The sequence below is a fragment of the Felis catus genome, chromosome E1 (assembly GCF_018350175.1).
Source record: "Felis catus isolate Fca126 chromosome E1, F.catus_Fca126_mat1.0, whole genome shotgun sequence".
NCBI classification, from domain to species: domain Eukaryota; kingdom Metazoa; phylum Chordata; class Mammalia; order Carnivora; family Felidae; genus Felis; species Felis catus.
Genome location: NC_058381.1, coordinates 33,628,368 through 33,647,288, shown reverse-complemented (window position 1 = coordinate 33,647,288; position 18,921 = coordinate 33,628,368). Strand labels below are relative to the sequence as shown.

At 45.4% G+C, this 18,921-nt stretch overlaps 1 long non-coding RNA gene across 1 annotated transcript; it reads left to right on the top strand.

Moving 5' to 3' along the window:
• Window positions 1-4,617: 4,617 nt before the first annotated feature.
• Window positions 4,618-9,762, top strand: LOC123381923. Its single transcript, XR_006589501.1, has 3 exons — window positions 4,618-5,240; window positions 7,110-7,244; window positions 7,734-9,762. It is a non-coding gene; the product is annotated as an uncharacterized LOC123381923 (long non-coding RNA).
• The last annotated feature ends 9,159 nt before the right edge of the window (window positions 9,763-18,921 follow it).

Sequence of the window (18,921 nt, the reverse complement as noted above, 5' to 3'; positions counted from 1 at the left end):
CTTCAGCACCCCTCTATCCTGTCCTACAGGCGGGTACTGAAGAAGAATTAATTTTTCCTCCCCCGTATAACCCCTCTAGGATGCCGGAAGAACACCATCCTCCCCCTCTGGGGGAGGCAGACGCTGTTCCGAGAGCGGGAGGTAGAAACGCTCCAGTGGGAAGCCCGCCCTTTACCAGACAAAGGGCTCAGAGGGAGCAATCCGCCTCCGCCGCCAACTCCACTCTTCTGCCCCTGCGAGCCGCCGGACCCCCAGATGCGGAGGGGAATCAGCCCCATCACTATTGGCCTTTCGCCACTAGTGACCTCTACAATTGGAAAGCTCAGAATCCTAAGTTTTCCAAGAAACCGGCAGGGCTTATTGATTTATTGGACTCTGTTCTTTTTACCCGTCAGCCCACGTGGGACGATTGCCAGCAGCTTTTGCAGTCCTGTTCACGACTGAAGAAAGAGAAAGAATCCTCAATGAGGCCTGAAAACTAGTTCCGGGCACAGACGGGAATCCCACCACCAACCAGGCTCAGATAGATGCCTCCTTCCCCTTAACTCGGCCCCAGTGGGATTTCAACACTGCCAAAGGTAAGGAGAGGCTCCGGGTCTACCGCCAGACTCTAATGGGGGGTCTCCGAATGGCTGCTAGAAAGCCAACCAATTTGGCCAAGGTAGGAAATCTACAACAGGGAAAAGATGAATCTCCGGCTGCCTTTTTAGAACGGATCATGGAGGCATTCCGTACCTATGCCCCCAAGGATCCAGAGGCTCCGGAAAGCAAGGCAGCTGTTATCATGGCCTTTGTAAACCAATCGGCCATAGACATTAGGAGAAAATTACAGAAAATAGATAGACTAGGAGAAAAAAGTCTGGAGGACTTACTGGTGGTAGCCGAAAAGGTATATAATAACTGGGAGCCTCCTGAGGACAAGCAGGCTCGCGCCATGGCGGCTGCCAGCAGTAAGCAGACTCGAGACCTGGCCAGAATACTACTAACTACCACTGCTGACTTCCCCGAGGAACGAGACCGCCGTCTACGGCAGCTGGCAGACGACGCAAGAAAAGGTAAAGGAACCACCAAGGGGGGGAAGCAGAGGCTGCAGAAGGATCAGTGCGCATACTGCAAGGGGATAGGGCATTGGGCCCGAGATTGTCCAAAAAGGGCCGGCGGGAAGGGAAGCAAGACTGATCGAGTAAAAGTCCTAGAGCTAGATGAACTAAGTGATTAGGGGAGTTGGGGTTCAGACCCTCTCCCCGAACCTAGGGTAACTCTTAAAGTGGAGGGGACCCCTGTTGACTTCCTTGTCGACACCGGAGCACAACATTCAGTCCTCCGCACCCCACAAGGAAAACTAGCCAGCAAGAAGTCCTGGGTACAAGGGGTAACTGGTATGAGCCAGTATTCATGGACTACCCGAAGAACAGTAGATTTGGGGACGGGCCGGGTATCCCACTCCTTTATGGTAATACCAGAATGCCCCTACCCGCTGTTAGGACGGGACTTACTGACCAAGATTGGAGCTCAGATAACTTTCAGACAAGGGGGGCCTCAGGTCACCGATGGCAAGGGCCACCCCATCCAGGTACTGACCATGAAACTGGAGGATGAATACCTCCTCCACCAGGAGGCGCTCCCAAGAGAGGATAATATAGACAGATGGCTACAAGAATTCCCCTCAGTTTGGGCAGAGACGGGGGGATGGGACTAGCCGCTCACAGGACCCCAGCTGGTGGAAGACGCAAGAAAAGGTAAAGGAACCACCAAGGGGGGTAAGCAGAGGCTGCAGAAAGAGCTGCAGAAAGGCTGCACATCCTGCAAGGAGATAGGGCATTGGGCCCAAGATTGTCCGAAAAAGACCGGCGGGAAGGGAAGCAAGACTGACCGAGTAAAGTCTTAGAGCTAGACGAACTGAGTGATTAGGGGAGTCAGGATTCAGACCCTCTCCCCAGCCCAGGGTAACTCTTAAAGTGGAGGGGACCCATGTTGACTTCCTTGTCAACACCGGAGCACAACATTCGGTCCTCCGCACCCCACAAGGAAAACTAGCTAGCAAGAAGTCCTGGGTACAAGGGGCAACTGGTATAAGCCAGTATTCATGGAATACCCGAAGAAAGGTAGATTTGGGGACGGGCCAGGTATCCCACTCCTTTATGGTAATACCAGAATGCCCCTACCCACTGTTAGGACAGGACTTACTGAACAAGATTGGAGCTCAGATAACTTTCAGACAAGGGGGGCCTTAGGTCACCGATGGCAAGGACCACCCCATTCAGGTCCTGACCATGAAACTGGAGGATGAATACCGCCTCCACCAGGAGGTGCTCCCGATAGAGGATAATATAGACAGATGGCTACAAGAATTCCCCTTGGTTTGGGCAGAGACGGGGGGGAGGGGCGGATAGGACTAGCCACTCACAGGACCCTGGTCCTGGTAGAGCTCAAGCCAGGAGAGAGTCCGGTAAGGATCAAACAATACCCCATGTCTCAGGAGGCCCAGAAGGGGATCCAGCCACACATCTGGAGACTACAAAGCCTAGGAGTACTAGTTCCTTGCCAGTCTGCTTGGAACACCCCCCTACTACCAGTCAAAAAGCCTCATACAAATGACTACCGACCGGTACAAGACCTCTGGGAAGTAAATAAGAGGGTCGTGGACATACACCCAACTGTTCCCAACCCATATACTCTCTTGAGCTCCTTGGCGCCCTCCAGGGTCTGGTATACTGTACTAGATTTAAAGGACACCTTCTTCAGTCTGCCGCTGGCACCCCAGAGCCAACCCTTGTTCGCCTTCGAGTGGCATGATCCGGAGGAGGGCTACAGTGGGCAACTCACCTGGACACGGCTACCTCAGGGATTCAAAAATTCACCCACCATCTTCGACGAGGCACTACACGAGGACCTGGGTGAGTACAGAAGGGAGCACCCTGGCCTCACCCTTCTACAGTACGTAGATGACATCCTGATTGCTGCCGACAGGGCCAAAGACTGTGAGCAAGGGACCCAGGACCTGCTGCCTACCCTGGGGGCCTTAGGGTACCGGGCATCCGTGAAGAAGGCTCAGATACGCAGGGAGAGGGTAAGTTACCTGGGATATATCCTGGAGGGCGGACAGCGGTGGTTATCAGATGCCAGAAAAGAAACTGTCCTAAAGATCCCTACTCCCACCTCCGGAAGAGAAGTGAGGGAATTCCTAGGATCAGCCGGCTACTGCCGCCTCTGGGTTCCAGGTTTTGCTGAGATCGCCAGGCCCCTATATGAAGCTACCAAAGAGGGGAAAACATTTAAATGGGCTGAAAAAGAAGAAACTGCCTTTAATCAGTTAAAAAAAGGCCCTCTTAAGTGCCCCAGCCCTGGGCCTACCAGACATTACGAAACCCTGCCACCTCTTTGTAGACGAACATAAGGGAATAGCAAAAGGGGTTCTAACTCAAGACTTAGGCCCCTGGAACCACCCAGTGGCTTACCTGTCTAAGAAACTAGACCCAGTGGCTGCCGGCTGGCCACCATGCCTAAGAATTATTGCGGCGACAGCACTCCTAGTCAAGGATGCAGACAAACTGACCCTAGGACAGGAGATCTGGATCACGACCCCACACGCCATTGAAGGGGTCCTGAAACAGCCTCCGGATAGATGGATGAGCAATACACGTATGACTCATTACCAGAGCCTCCTACTCAACCCTCCACGAGTGCGGTTCCACCCCAGTGCAGCCCTCAATCCTGCAACCCTGCTGCCTGACCCTGACCTAGGTGCTCCACTACATGACTGTGCGGGAATCCTGGAACAAGTACATGGATTCCGGACAGACCTGACCGACCGGCCCCTCCCCGATGCTGAGGCTACTTGGCTCACTGATGGCAGCAGCTTTGTGCGAGCCACACACAGGTATGCGTGTGCAGCGGGTGCATACAGACACTGTATGGGCGGAGGCTCTACCCTCCGGAACATCAGCCCAGCAAGCAGAGCTAGTCGCCCTTACCAAGGCGCTAACGTTGGGAGCTAGAAAATGGCTTAACAACTACCGGACCTGGAGACCCAGTTTTACCAGACCAGCCCAAATACTCCCAGGAGGAGTTACAGCGGATCAAGAAACTCCCCATGGCCCAGGAGATAAAGGGACGGTGATATACACCTAACAAGGAGCTCGTGCTGCCAGACCGGCTCGGAGTCTCAATATTAGAGCACATGCATCGGTCTACTCACATGGGGGCCCAAAAATTAAAAGACTTAATCCGACATGCCAGAATCAAGATTCACCAACAGGACACCAAAATAGAGCAAGTTGTATCTGCCTGCAAGACCTGCCAACTCACCAACGCGAGAGCCATATCAAATAAAAAAGGAACCAGGTTCAGAAGCACCAGACCGGGAGCCCAATGGGAAGTTGGCTTCAGTGAAGTCAAACCAGGAAAGTATGGTTATAAATATCTTTTAGTATTTACAGACACCTTCTCTGGCTGGGTGGAGGCATACCCAACCAAGCATGAAACGGCTCAGACGGTGGCTAAGAAGCTACTAGAAGACATCTTACCCAGGTATGGTTTTCCTGCCAAGGTAGGATCAGACAATGGACCAGCTTTTATCTCGCAGGTAACACAGGCAGTAGCCAAGGCAGTGGGGGCAAACTGGAAATTACATTGTGCTTATAGGCCCTAGAGCTCAGGACAGGTAGAAGGAATGAATACAACCCTAAAAGAGACCCTTGCCAAATTAACCATGGAGACTGGCGGGGACTGGGTGACTCTTCTACTGTACGCCCTTTACCGGGTTAGAAATACTCCTTACACTCTGGGTTTTACTCCCTACGAGATCATGTTTGGCAGCCACCCCCTGTTATTCCCAGCCTTCGAGCTGAACTTATTGCTGAGTTTAAAGATCAAGAACTTTTTCTTTCCTTGAGAGGGCTCCAGAGGGCGCACGAGGACATTTGGCTGCGCCTCCGTGCCATCTATGAGGCTGGCCCGACCCTGACACCTCATCAGTACAGGCCAGGAGACTGGGTCTACGTCAAGAGGCACCACCGAGAGACTCTCGAACCGCGCTGGAAGGGACCCTACATCGTGGTGTTGACAACCCCCACCGCTCTCAAAGTAGACGGCATCGAGACCTGGGTCCATCACACCCACGCTCGGCCAGCGGACTCCTCCTCGATCCGGAAGGACGTTGTCACGCGATGGGCCATCAGTCGGGACCAACACAGCCCGCTCAAGCTCAAGCTACAGTGCATTCGACCCACCTAATATTGGTAACTCTGTTAACTCTGCTTGTCATTGCTCATGCTGCCGGGAGTCCCCACGCCCCCCAAAACATCACCTGGCAGATCATAGACACCAGCTCAGGGACAATAGTTAATCAGACGTCCCAGAGCCACCCCAGGGACACTTGGTTCCCAGAACTTTGCGTAAACCTCCAAACTCTGTTCCCCTTGTCACCATAAATGCAGCCGGTCCCATGATTGGGTCCCTAAGCTACATGACAAGGGGGGAATGAAAGGGCAGGCCTACGCCGGCCGACTCCATCTTATTCTGTGTCCACCTTGACCACACCTCCTCCCCTTGAGTAACCCCCCCCTCACCTGCCTAACAGGACTGGGACCCTTCCCCAGGACCCTTCTTCAGCCAATCGGCTGAGGCCATAGGCATTACCTCACCAACTCCCCCTAGACCCCTATAAAACCTTTGTGCTTTTGAAACTTGCTCTCTCTCCCTGGTATCTCACCGCTGCATCGGTGCAGGTAGGGGATTGAGCTCGAGCTAGCTCGAATAAAGGCTCTTTTGCTTTTGCATCGGACTCGGCTCCCTAGTGGTCTTTGGGGATCACAATTTCTGGGCATAACATTAGTCACTACCTAAAATGGACTTCTTCCACACCTTACCCAGCTATGAAGTCCAGCAACCTGTAGATGTGAATGTTCTGTCCTCAATCATATGATGTTTATCCCATAGTCCCTTTTGGTTCAACTTAAGATTTATTTTCAACAAGATCGCAGAGGATGGCAAAGGAATCCTGCTGCTTGTTTGTTTGTGTTTTGCTTATTTATTTATAAACAAGCAATTTCAAAAGAGGTGAATTTCATTCTCAGTGTGGGGGCAAGCTGTTGGAGTGACTTAGGCACAAAAAGCAACATGATCTAACTCAGGTTTCGAAGTAGTTTCCCAAACTGCAGCATTACTGACATTTGGGGTCAGATAATTCTTAGTTGTGGGGAGTGTTCCCCTGGGCTGTTTAGCAGCACCTGAGGCTTCTACCCGCCTGATGCCAGTAGAACCCCCATCCCCCAAGCCAAAATGTCTTCAGACAATGCCAGTTGTCTTGTGGAAGGTACCCTGCTGAGAACCATTGTCTTAAAGAATCCCGCAGGCTGCTCTGCGGAGAAGGGAACCAGGAAGAATAGTAACTGTAAGGTACACGACCCCCCCCCCCCTTTCCTCTCACCTGGGATGTGAGGCAGGCAAGATGTCCATTAGGTTTACTGTGATCTGAGCAGACATGAATAATGTATCAATACCTAACTCCCCCCTGGAAGGTAAGGAAGAAAATATAGCAGGCCCATACAGTATAAGTTTACTTATTTATTTTGAGAGAGAGAGTGCATGCACACAGAGGGGAGGGGCAGAGAGAGAGAGAGAGAGAGAGAGAGAGAGAGAGAGAGAATCCCGAGCAGGCTCCATACTCAATCTTACCACCTTGAGATCATGACCTGACTCGAGATCACGAGTTGGCCACTTAACTGACTGAGACATCCACATGCCCCTAAAAGGTTGTATTCTTGAATGTTTTTGAGAGTTTTCTTCCTCGGGCGTCAGGGTGGCTCAGCCGGTTAACCATAGGACTCTTGATCTCCGCTCAGGTCACAATCTCAAGGTTCATGAGGTGGAGCCCAGTCTCTGGTCGTGCACTAACAGGGAGGAGCCTGCTTGGGATTCTCTCTCTCCCTCTCTCTCTCTCTCTCTCTGCCCCTCCCCTGCTTGTACTCTCTTTCTGTCTCTCTGTCTCTCTGTCTCTCTCAAAGTAAACAAAACTTTAAAAATAAGAGAGATTTCTTCCTGCAATCAAATGTGAACAAGGAATTCTTCGTAACAAATGATAGTAACATCAGCTCTCCTTTCTATAGCCTCTGACGGGGGGACCTATTTCTCTTTGATCCTACCCTGCAACGAAGGATGCCCTGGACCCCAAAACCAGTCCTGGCTCTGAACAGAACAGCCAGAAGGACCTCCATGCCATTTGCTTCTTGGCTCAGTTCTGTGTAGGTATTGCTTTCAGTTGTAAGCCAGCTTTGGAATCAGCTTTCCAACGCTCTGGTTTCTAATTTTTTTCTAATCTCTCCTAATGCTTGGATTTAATGTGTTATAAACCAATTCTCCTCACCTTGTTGAAATCCCTGCCACTGTTTTTCTGATACCGGCTACTGGATTACAGTACACTTTTTATAGTTTTTTTTTTCTTTTCATTTAGAAAATGAAGGCATTTTCTATAATAACTGAACTTTTGCAACCATAAAGGTTTTTGAGTTATTCACTAGGGGGAAAAAATGGAGACAAACATTTATTGTGGAAAGACACAGGCTTTTTCGAATCTTTGGAGTTTAGATCTGAGTGGGGGAGCTGTTATCTCCAGCTCCAATAATAAACACAGAGATAATAGTAATGATAGCAAGCATGACAGCAACAGTGATATGGCAGGGCATATTTTTATTTTCCACTCATCCTTCTTTGCTCTTTTTTATTCCTTATAGGATCGGAGGTATCCAGCAAGAAAGATGATAAAACAGAGACAATGTTCGTATAATAATAATACACTGGAGTATTGCTGTGAGAGGAAGGCAATACGGTATAAGGAAGAGATTGTCTGTCTTGAATAGGATTCCCTCTTCAGCAGAAGAAGGACATGGGCCACCATCCAGAGCATTAAGTCTGAAAGACACTCTCTTTCCCTCTCTCCAGGATGGGGCTCTGACCCTGGGAGACAGAAGCCATGCTAAGGAAGAAGGGTGAGGGCCACCAGTAATGAAGCAGACTTCAGGGCACCAGTTGTATGAACTAACAGGTGATTGCATGACTAAAATAAAGGACCATTTTGCTCCACCTCTGGTCTCTGTGAGTTCAAGATTGCCTAACAGAGATTTCTTCTGCTGGTAACAGACGGAAATTACCCTCCCTCCCACTAGCTAAGAAGGAACCACTGCTCCCATAAGAACAACTAACATTAACCGAAGGCTTATGCAAAGTCCCTGTGCCCTCACAATACCTGGTATTTTGCAGGCTTCTGGCTCGATAAATTGGAAAAGCCAGTGCCAGCTGCGTGTACGGAAATACCTTGGAGACGCTGCTGCTAGGGGAGTTCATGAGCAAGGACCAAAATAAGGCAGACTATTTTTTCCTAGGAGTCTTGCCTACCAAGGGGCTGCCTGCTCCGAGCTGACGCTGCTTTGTTAATTTCTCAGTGACAAGAGCCTGGTGGCTGCCAGGACAAGATCCTTGGAAGCCCAGAGCTGAATTAGAAGGCAGCTTTCCCCTTCCAGGCTCTAACGGAATCGTTGTTCTCTGAGGATCACCCTTGAACAAGCTCTGAGAGGGGACCGCCGGGCCGTGTGATTACTCACACTTGTCACAAGTGCGGAATTTCGCTTGGTGGCATAACCAGAAGGCCGATTAGAGGGGGTGCTGATGACACCTTGAAAGCCTGGGTTGCAGATGTTTTCAGCTGGCTCTGGGGATGCCTCCCATTCCAGAAATGGCACGGCACACGCTCCTCTCCCTGCACACCGCACCCCGCCCTCCGCCCTCTCCCCATTACCGCTAATCACCACCTTGAAGTTTTATGACTTTACAACCACTGTTTGGTGAGCTACATCTGAAGGGAGATAAATCCTCAAAGCGAAGGCAATTTGTCAGCGCAATATTAAAACGAAGTGTGAAGAAGAAACACTTCAGCAAAAGCCAAGCTCGCTAACCTTTCGAAAGTAAGTGTATTTAATTTGAGCTGAATCAGGAAGACTGTTTGGATGTCTTATGTATTTGTAAGCATTATGTGCAGGCTTCATGTTACCCCAAAGGCTGCTTGTAATCCTGTCCCCTCTGCAAAAATGTCTTCTCGAGCTGTAAGCTGGATTCTGAATTCTCACTAGTCTGGAGTGCCTGTGTGCTCAACCCACCTTAGGGCCATTTCCCAAATATCACTTCCTATCTCCATTTTCCTACCCCTTTCTCAGCCCTTACCACGTCACTCAAAAGGAGGCTGCTAGATACACCTCAGAGATGGGATTTTTAATATAACATCTTAACTCGCCTTCCTGTCTCCAGTTTCCACCTCTCTTGCCAAAAAGAAATACAAACTATTCTCCACGTAGTTGTGAAAGTGATATTCCAAAAATATATATCTATCGCATTGCTCTCCTGCTTAAAACGTCTATGGCTCCCTATTGCCTATAGAATCAAGTCCAAACTACTTATAATGGAATTCATGGTTGTTCTCTATCTCTACCCACAGCTGTGCTTTTCATAGCTCCTTTGCCTTCCATGCCTCTGATTGGAATGCTACAACTTTTTAATCTCAGGGCTGGGGATGTTCTAGTCATCCTTCAAACCCCATGCCAGCACCTCTTTTAGAATATCTTTTCTGACTTATTGTCTGTGTATTTAATCATTTCCTCCTCGCAATTATTTCTGTCTCTTGTACATGCCTGTATTGGTGCACTTACTGTATATTATAATTTGTTTATATCTCTCTCTTACTTAATTATAACTTCTTGCAGGCACAGACTATATCTTACTCATTTCTGTGTCTCCAGCATTTAGCACAGCACCTGCCACACAGTAAGCTTCCCACAGCTACCGCTTGGATTGATTTATGCTTATTCACATAACTAGTGGATGTTTGCTGGAAAATAAGACCACGTACAAACATGAGAGAGGAAATAAGGCTTGAAGGGGTGGAATCATAAATCAAACAGGTCACACCAGATTGACGCCATGGTTTCTTCTATTCAGATAAGCTGGAGGAGGTGACCTCTTACTTTTGAACTTGGTGAAAATGATCATGTTCCTCTTTTGGAATTCCTTCTTTTCTCTTTTTCTCTCAGTTTTTTTCTCTCTCTTTCTTAGAACTAGAGGGCACTGCTCGGAGTGCCTTCCTTCCTCACCCTCCATTTCCCTTGCTGGTCTCCTCCTCCTGAGAGCATGACTTCAGGTTAATGCATGAAAGGCTCAGTTTACACCTGTTGTGCGAGTCTCATCATGAAAAATGGACGCCTGCCTTCTCAAGGTTTAGGATTTGGACAAAGAAAATGTGTGGACGTTTGCAAACACACACACACATAGAAATAGGGATGGAGAGAGCAGGGGCAGATGGAGGGGAGCAGGGGAGGCAAACAGGACGTGGTTAGCATTGTTTGGTGAAGAGAGGAAGAAAGAGAAGGCCACCTCTTGCAGTAATGGTGATGAGTAATACTCGGGATGTGACGTGGTTTTAAATTATTTTCATGTGCGTGATCTCGTTGGATTTTCACAACCTGACGCAGTAGATGGGACAGGCCATAGAATCCTTCTTTACAGACACGGAAGCTGAAGCCTCGGTTGGCCCAAGTTTATCCAGAAAGTAGCGGCAGCAAATTTGAATCTATAATGTTCTATCTATAAGTCGGCTACATTTTTGATGTCTCTATTGTGATTTCATAGCTGTGTATGTTTAATTTGCGATGAAATTCAGTGACTAAAGAATAGAGACTCTTTCTGGTAGTGTTCTGCCAAGAATTTGTTCCCTTATGACTGAAGACTAGAGGGAGCTGTAGCTGTCCTTTCCCTACAACCCCACCCCCATCCTAAGAGTCTACTGTCCACAGTGCAGGAAGGAGTCTCAGACAGATCTTGCCGGGCACATGGACTTAAAGAGAGACTCACTTCCCGCCTGTTCCAGACATGTGCACTATAAAATATAAACACTGATAGCAATTGAGAGATTCCGTTTATGAGCAGGAGCTTATAGTAGATACTATTTGTGTCTGGCCTCTATTACCTAAGCTTCCTCACTGCTGCCATCCATGACTTTCTGCTTGGAGCTTTCTTATCGATACAGGCATGCTTTAGCCCCCAAGCAGCCCAGAAGTGCCAGGGAGTTAACACCCCTGGGAGCAGAGTCAACCCCCTTGGGGAGTAGCTTTCATCAACGACTAACGGTAGATAAATATCTTGTTTCCTCCTCTCCTCATAGAGGGGGGGTCAACTCTAAGGCCTCTTAGGCTCCATCTCGTGGAGTTCCCCAAGGACACTGAACCTCAGCTCCCCACCGGGGGAGCCTGCAATGGCTCCCTTGTCTTCTGCATTTCACTTCCTCATCTCCCTCTTGGTGCTTCCTGGTATCACCTCCTAAACAAACTACCCACACTAAAACTCAAATTTCAAGGTCTGCTTCCAGAGGAACCCAATTTAAGACATTCCTCTTTAAAATTTGAACTTTGAGCATGTGCAGAAAGAGAATGTTGGGGTTTTCCTTAGTTAATAAATCAGCTTGAAATCAGAGAGCAACTTGAAATCAGCAATTACAAACTAACTTCCCTCAGACTGAGCACACAAGGAGACTAACGTCAACGGAGACCAATGGCCAATGACTGATGGTCATCGGCTATTGGAGAAGCTCTGTAACTCCCTAGCTGGATGTGTACTAATTCCAGGTTTTATTTATATGTTTATGTTTGTCATCAAATTCTGCAGTTGCACACATTGCCTCCCGCTGTTCTGAGGTGAACATGCGTCTTTCTTCCTATTCAGGGCTAATTCTTCCTCCACCGGTGTGGTGATCTCAATTTGCTTTCCTCAGGGATCCTTCTGCATTACTGTAATATCTCTTTTGTTCTTCTGCTTCTCTCTTTCTGCTCTTTCCTCCTAGGGAGAGTCTTTACTGTGTTACAAAAATGATCCTGGGACCTTGGGGTGTTTTCTTTCTCTTCCAGTCAAGGTCCTTAAACAGAATAGACACCCCTCCCTGTCTTCTGTTTCCTTACCTCCCGCTCATCTCTCACCCCACTGCAGTCTGGCTTCTACTCTTACTTCTTGACTGAACTCCCTTTTTGAGGTCATAGGTCACTAATGATTGGCCATGGTGAAACCCAACTGTAAATGTCCAGCCCTTATAACACTTACCCCCTTCAGAGTAGCTGACAGTGCAGAGATGAAAAGTAATATTGCATGTATAGTAAGTGCTTATTAATGTCATCTCTTATTAGTATATTATTGCTCACTCCTTAACTTTTTGAGACTATCCTAAGACTTTCTGGAAGCAACTTTGGTTTGTTTGCTTGCTTTTCTCCTACCCATCTGATCTTTCTCGGTTCATTTCCTTTACTGGGTCCTATGCCTTTGCTTACCTTTTTTTAATGTTTGTACTCTCCAGAGTTTCATCCTCTGCTTTTCTCTCCCTACACATGTCCCAGTGAGGTTCCATTTACTTCTACAACTTCAGAAAGTCATTTCTCTAGTTGCAAATTTTTTATTATATTGTGGATTCTTCTGATTCTTTTATGAATATCGCTAGCTGGATGTTTTAACATACTCAATGTGGAATTTATTTCTTCTGTGACGCTTCTCTACTCCTTTCTGTGATTCCTTTAGCACTGCCTATCATGAATGGTGCTACCACCACCATAAAATCCCAAGTCAGAAACCTTCATGAATTCCTGTTTTCTTCTTTCTCACACAACACCCTCCCACCATGTCTAGTTGCCTACAATCGCCCATAGATAATAATATCTGAATATCTCCCCAAACTGTTTCCTTCTATCCAGTTCATAGACGTTGCCTGAGTTTTAGGTCTCCTTATATCTTGCTGTTAAGATTTGCCCCAGAAACCTTCTCAACCTTGTGTCCAGGCAATACTTTACCGCCTGATGCCAGAGGAGTATTCAAAAATATAATTCTTTATATAATATGATGTCTATAATATAGAATCTATTGATTGTAACCACACACATGAATACAGCACTGTAGGCCCTCCAAGAACTTTTATGACCTAGATGTGGTCAGCTTTGGAGCCTCATAAATTGCCACTTCCCCAAAATGTACGTGACGGTACAGAACTGCTTAATGACACGCCCTGCATTTGTGTCCTTGTCACTCTCCTCCACTTACCCCTCGTCCCCACTCCCCCCAAAATAAGAAACCAGTATTCCCATACTACAATGTAAATGTATCCCTTATGGCCCACGATATGGCATATTTAAAATAACTCATTTAAATGTTTGTCTTTCCTAGTGGCCTGTGAAATCCTTAGAATAGGATATTTTATACTATTCACCATTAAAACCACAGGGTTTATCACAGTGCCTCAGTTCACCCCAGACTATGTATTCAGTCATTTTTATCCAATTCCTGTTATCTGTCTAAAGACTTATTCACAGAAGTCTTTCAGGAATTGTTAAGAACATAATAAATATGTGAGGACAAGAGTTTGATCTCCAATACGAGCAGACTGGGCTCAACTGGGAGTTGGGGTCAGAGGCTAAGGGTTCAAGTCCTGAATTCCACCCGATTCTCTTATTGTGAGTTTAGACAAGTTATTTTTAAAAGCCCTCTGAGCTTAAATTGGCTCAGCTTTAAAGTTAGGCTAACAGTTCCTGCCTTACTATCCTATTGTGCAGATTAAATGAGATCGCATGTAGCAAATCAACCTTGTGAACTGAAGAATGCTTTAAAAATACAAGATAGTATGATCACCACACCTAAATGGTTTATTGATACCGAAAGCACAATTTTTCAGTCATTTGGAATGATTTCAACTGCAAGAAACAAAACCGGAAAAATGGTGGTTTAAGAAACAGAAGTCTATTTTTCTCATCAACAAGAAATATGGGAGTAAATAGTTGGTTCAGCTGATTCAGTAATGTATCAGGGACTCAGGGTCTGTTCTCTAGTTTTACTCCATCATCTTTAGCGCATTGGTTTTTGTCTTCATACTTGTTTCCTCAAAGATGGCTGCAGTAGTTACAGACTTGACATCTTCATTCATGGCAGGACAAAGGGAGATTAAGGAGGAAGCACAAGATCCACTTGTTCTCTTTGTTAAGAAGCACAAGCTTTTCTAGGAGCCTTCATCAGACTTCTCCCATCTCAATGCCTAGAACTCCCATGGCCACTTCACGTGCCACAGAAGACTAGAGACTTCAGGTGAGCAAGGAAGAAGGAGGTTGAGAGTGGATGCTGGGCTTGCCAGCCAACAGCGTTTACCACAGATATTTTCTTGAACATCTCAGTTTTTAATCAGTTGTTGAATGATCAAGCATAGCACTGAGTTCTCAAAGCAGCTTCCAGTGGGGGAGGAAGTCACCACTAAGGGTGATTAAGAGTCAGCATGTGTTTTTAGTTGTCTGGTCTTTCCTTCAGATATCCATAAACTATTTTATTTTATTTTATTTTATTTTATTTTATTTTATTTTATTCTATTCTATTTTGTTTTATTTTATTTTTTTAATATGGAATTTATTGTCAAATTGGCTTCCATACAACACCCAGTGCTCATCCCTACAGGTGCCCTCCTCAATACCCATCACCCACACTCCCCTCCCTCCCACCTCCCCATCAACCCTCAGAAGATATCCATAAACTTTAAATAAAGATCATAGAGTTTTCCCTGGGGTGTAAGAGAAGGAAATGCACCCATTAGAAGCTGATCAGGGATGTTAAGAGAAGGGGCCCCTGAAAAGTAGCATTCCACTGCAGTTTCCAATCCAGTCCAGTGTAGACAGTTAAACACAAAAACACTATAGTTGAGAGAAGATTTAGAAACAGGAAAGAGGTGCCAGAAGAAAGCAAAACACCCAAGAAGACAAAACAAAACAAATGAACAAACAAAATTAAAATAGTGTCATTTCTCTCTCTGCTCAAGTCCTAGCCTAGCATTTACTTTATGAAGAGCAAGGCAATCTCTCTTCCTGGTCCCACCTCCTCGCTGGATAACTGTGGGAGGCCCGGGTAGTCTTTAAGAATACTGGTGAGTTCGCTAGAGGTACTTACATCTTCTAGGTCTAATTATAAACAGCCTCTTACTTTTTATTAGTTCTGTCAAATATAGATTGAAGGCATCTTAAAGAAGCATCTTAAGTAAGTTGCTTAAAGCCCACAGGGTTGCAACTCTGTCCAAGGATCAGTTTGGTCAAAGGGTGTACTTTGGGCAGCGTCTACGGTACTGGACCACACAGCACTTTAGAGTAGAGTAACTCTGCAGCCCCAGAAGTTGGCTACTTTCTGTTTCTAGAAGAGGCGACTTGGGCTGCCTTATGCATTTAATCTTGTTGAAAGGCGCTCTAAAAACTCAGAGCCTATCAATTGCTCTTCATCTTTCCCATTCAAGCTAGAGCAAAAATACATTAAAATTAATTTATTATTTAAAATGGTAGGAATGGAATGTATAATGCCTTTCACAGAAATGTAGGAATTAATTCCAGCAATAAATCTGAAACCAGACTGCAAAATCATGGTGAACTATTCTAACTGTCTGCACCCACCATTGTGTGAAAAATTACCCCATGGAAGCAGTTCATTATGTATTTCTGTCCAGTCTTCCCATACCCTCCTTCCCTTTCTTTATTTCCTCTCCATCTTCCATGTAGTTCTTAACTTAGGCCACAAAGGCAATGAGATAGGTGATTTTGTAACAGCTCTCTGCTGGAAACATTCTGTGACCTCCTCATTTTAAGGTCTGTGGATGGTTTTATCTGCAGTACCTTCTCTAGTGTTGCAGCTGCCATGGCTTTTGTGAAGAACATGACTAAGTCCAGTCTCCATTCTTCTCATCCAAATCATCTAAAGACATTTTCATGGCTAAAATGAAGACACCAGTCCCTTAACTTGAATTATCTGGAAAATCCATCTCTAGTTGAGGACAAGAATTGGACTTATTTGTCAGGTACATTTATTTATTTTCATTGGTCAACAAGGCTTCAACTAGATCTCAGTTGTCAACTTCAAGTACTGTAACTGCTTTTTTCTTAAGTTGCATACACATGAAAGACATTGATGAACTTGGGATATGCATACAGCTGGGAAATTTTTCTTTAAAAAATAAATTTGAAAAATAGAACTCAAATTCTTATGGATCCTTTGCAAAAGGTAGCATTGAAATATATAAAGAGCGTGTGCTCTGAAGAATTGGAAAGACCTTTAGATCTGGGAGACTTAGAAGATACTGGTAGAGTTTAATTTTTGAGCTTCAACCTTCCCCACCACCCCTCAGTCTCGACTCCCTTTTTACAAATAAGGAAAATTTCCCAGACAAGTGAAGGTCTTCCCAAGGTCACATGACTCATCGGCACGCATCCTCAAATCTTATTTCTGATCAGTGCTCATTCTGCTAAAATTGTTTTTCACTATGAAAAGTATTTTTTAAAAATGCTGAATGTGCAATATTCACATTCAACTCAAGTTGGAGGAAAGAGCTAATGTTTAATTGGTTGTATTAAGAACTTCACAAAGCAAAATTACATCAAAATGAATCATCCTTTTCAAAGATTTCTCAGAAGAATATAGTGTAAGATACACATACTTTGGAGCCAGACGGATCTGGGTTTACATCTCAGCCCTGTGTTCTGACCTTGAGTCAGTAACTTACCTCTTCCGACAATAAGGATACTGATTTGCAATGCTGTTGTGAAAATTAGCAGCACTGCATGTGAAATACAGAGCACAGTACCTGAGATATAATAGGTACTCAAAAAATAGCAGCATTTATCAGGCAACATCAAACCTAACTTTTATAGAAGTGATGGTAAGGGTTACATAATCTTAGGAATAAAGAGAAAAATGGGCACTGTGCAGGTGTCTGTGTGAAGTGAATAAACTGATAAAATGAGTCTAGGCAAATCCAGTGTGCTCATAAATTAGTTCCTGTCTCTCTTGACATGAGTCAGTTCAGAGACTGAAGACTATTTCAACTACCTCATCGAGGTCCTCAGCCAAATGTGAGTAAGATAGGGGTCAGAATAGCAAAATCAACTGGTCTAGCTGCTGGGACCTGGAAATATTCTTTGAGTCCTGAAGCATATTAGCCAATATGCTTGGGAGCATGGTTTTCTACTTTCTTTCTTTTCATTAGTTTGTACAGCTTTGGTCCTCAACATCTGCCTTGGTGTCCTGATCTGCATGCTGGTTCCTCTAGTCAAGTTCATGACACTTTGCTGAGACTGTGACAACCTGCCTAGTCCTTAACACTCGCCCCTTTCAGAGATGGGCACTGTCATTTGGAGCCCTTGATACTGACTGGGTCCTGCTCCATGTGGATGGAGAACAGAATCAGAATAAGCCCAAGCTCACCTCATATTTCTGAATGTTGTGGTTGGACCCTGAGTCAACGCCATCAAGTGCCAATTCTCTACTTCAGTTAACACATCCACCTAGATTCTATACCAACCCAGCTCCTTTGCTTTCTCCTGCTGATAAGTTTCAATAGTTTCTTGCACCAAGCTGTCTTGATCTGACCAGTCTTTAGAAGATCTGCAGGTAAAAGAAAAGGTTGATGTAGATATCACAGGGAAACTGATCTGTGAAGGACATTAATATTCTCATATCATCTGCCTTTTCCTTGAGCTATAACTCTCTGTTACTCTCTGATGTAAAGCTGTGAACAAGTTCTCAGATACTCATTGTGGGGTTTCAGTGATGCAACTCTTTCCCTTCATGAGGTTTGGCAGAGCAGGGATTCATGGCTGGAGGTCAGCTCTTCCTTCTGATGGTGAGCCATATTTCTTGGACAAGCTTTAGGCACCTCAAACTTTTCCTTTTGTTATTTATTTCATCATCCAAAGAGCCTTGCATATATACTTGCAAATGTCTGAAATACCACTAGATAAATCGATGAGGAACTCCTTCAGAAACACTTGATATAACACCACAAAATAAAGCCAGTTCTAATTTTGACCTTTATTTACATAAATGATAACAGAACCAAAGAGGTCTTGGGTGCAATGTTTGGGCACTGATGGGCACTTGACCGAGAATGAGTGGAACACAGGGGATTAAGTTGTTGTGCACTACTGCCCACATTTAATATGTCCTTTCTCACAGGCAACAGAAATTGTTTTTGCTTCTATGAATGGTAGAAGCAGAAACTCTGAAGGACACCCTGAATGGCAATCATGGACTGCAAATATTAACTTCCAGGGATCTATATTTGCAATTTTTTCTCAATATAGGCTGACTACTTTGACCCTCAGACTTGTTCCAGGGTATTTGCTACTACTTTGAGTTGTTTTTAAATTAGAGAATCAATCTGGCAGTCCATCATATCATTTAAAAAATTAGATGTACAAAGATCACAGGATAGACCCAGCATAGATAAAATGCATGCTTTTTATTGTTATTCCAGAAGGAGGGCTGTTTTTCTGCCCCAAACTCTTACTCTTTCCCCGAGTTCCTATTATGACCAACGACATGGATCGACAGGTGCCAGGAGTATCATCTGCAATCATGAGCCAGAAGAGATGGGATGAGATAAAGAACCAGAAGTGCACAATTGGGACATAGATCACTGCAGAGCCACCTGTAGTTGTTAAGGTTCTTTTGGTCACATGCAACGTAAAATAACCCAGGGAAGCTCAGGCACATTAAAAAACATTTTGTCATAATCATAGCGTGGTTCTTACAGAATTGAAGGAAGAGATGAATAACTGAGGCTCATAAGAGGAGGGAATGAAGGCAGCATGGATGCTTTATCAGCAGAAATTTAGGGTCTTTTTCTTGAGGTAACAACTGATCAGTTTCAATTGCTCTGTTTCCAAATATTGCCATTCCAAATGTCAAAACCCCAGCAGATCATTCTGGGTTAGGTGACTATCTTTGAATTAAACTGTTTTATTTTTAGTGGTTTTTAATGTTTATTTTTATTTTTGAGAGAGAGAGAGAGAGAGAGAGAGAGAGAGAAAGTGAGTGGAGGAGGGGCAG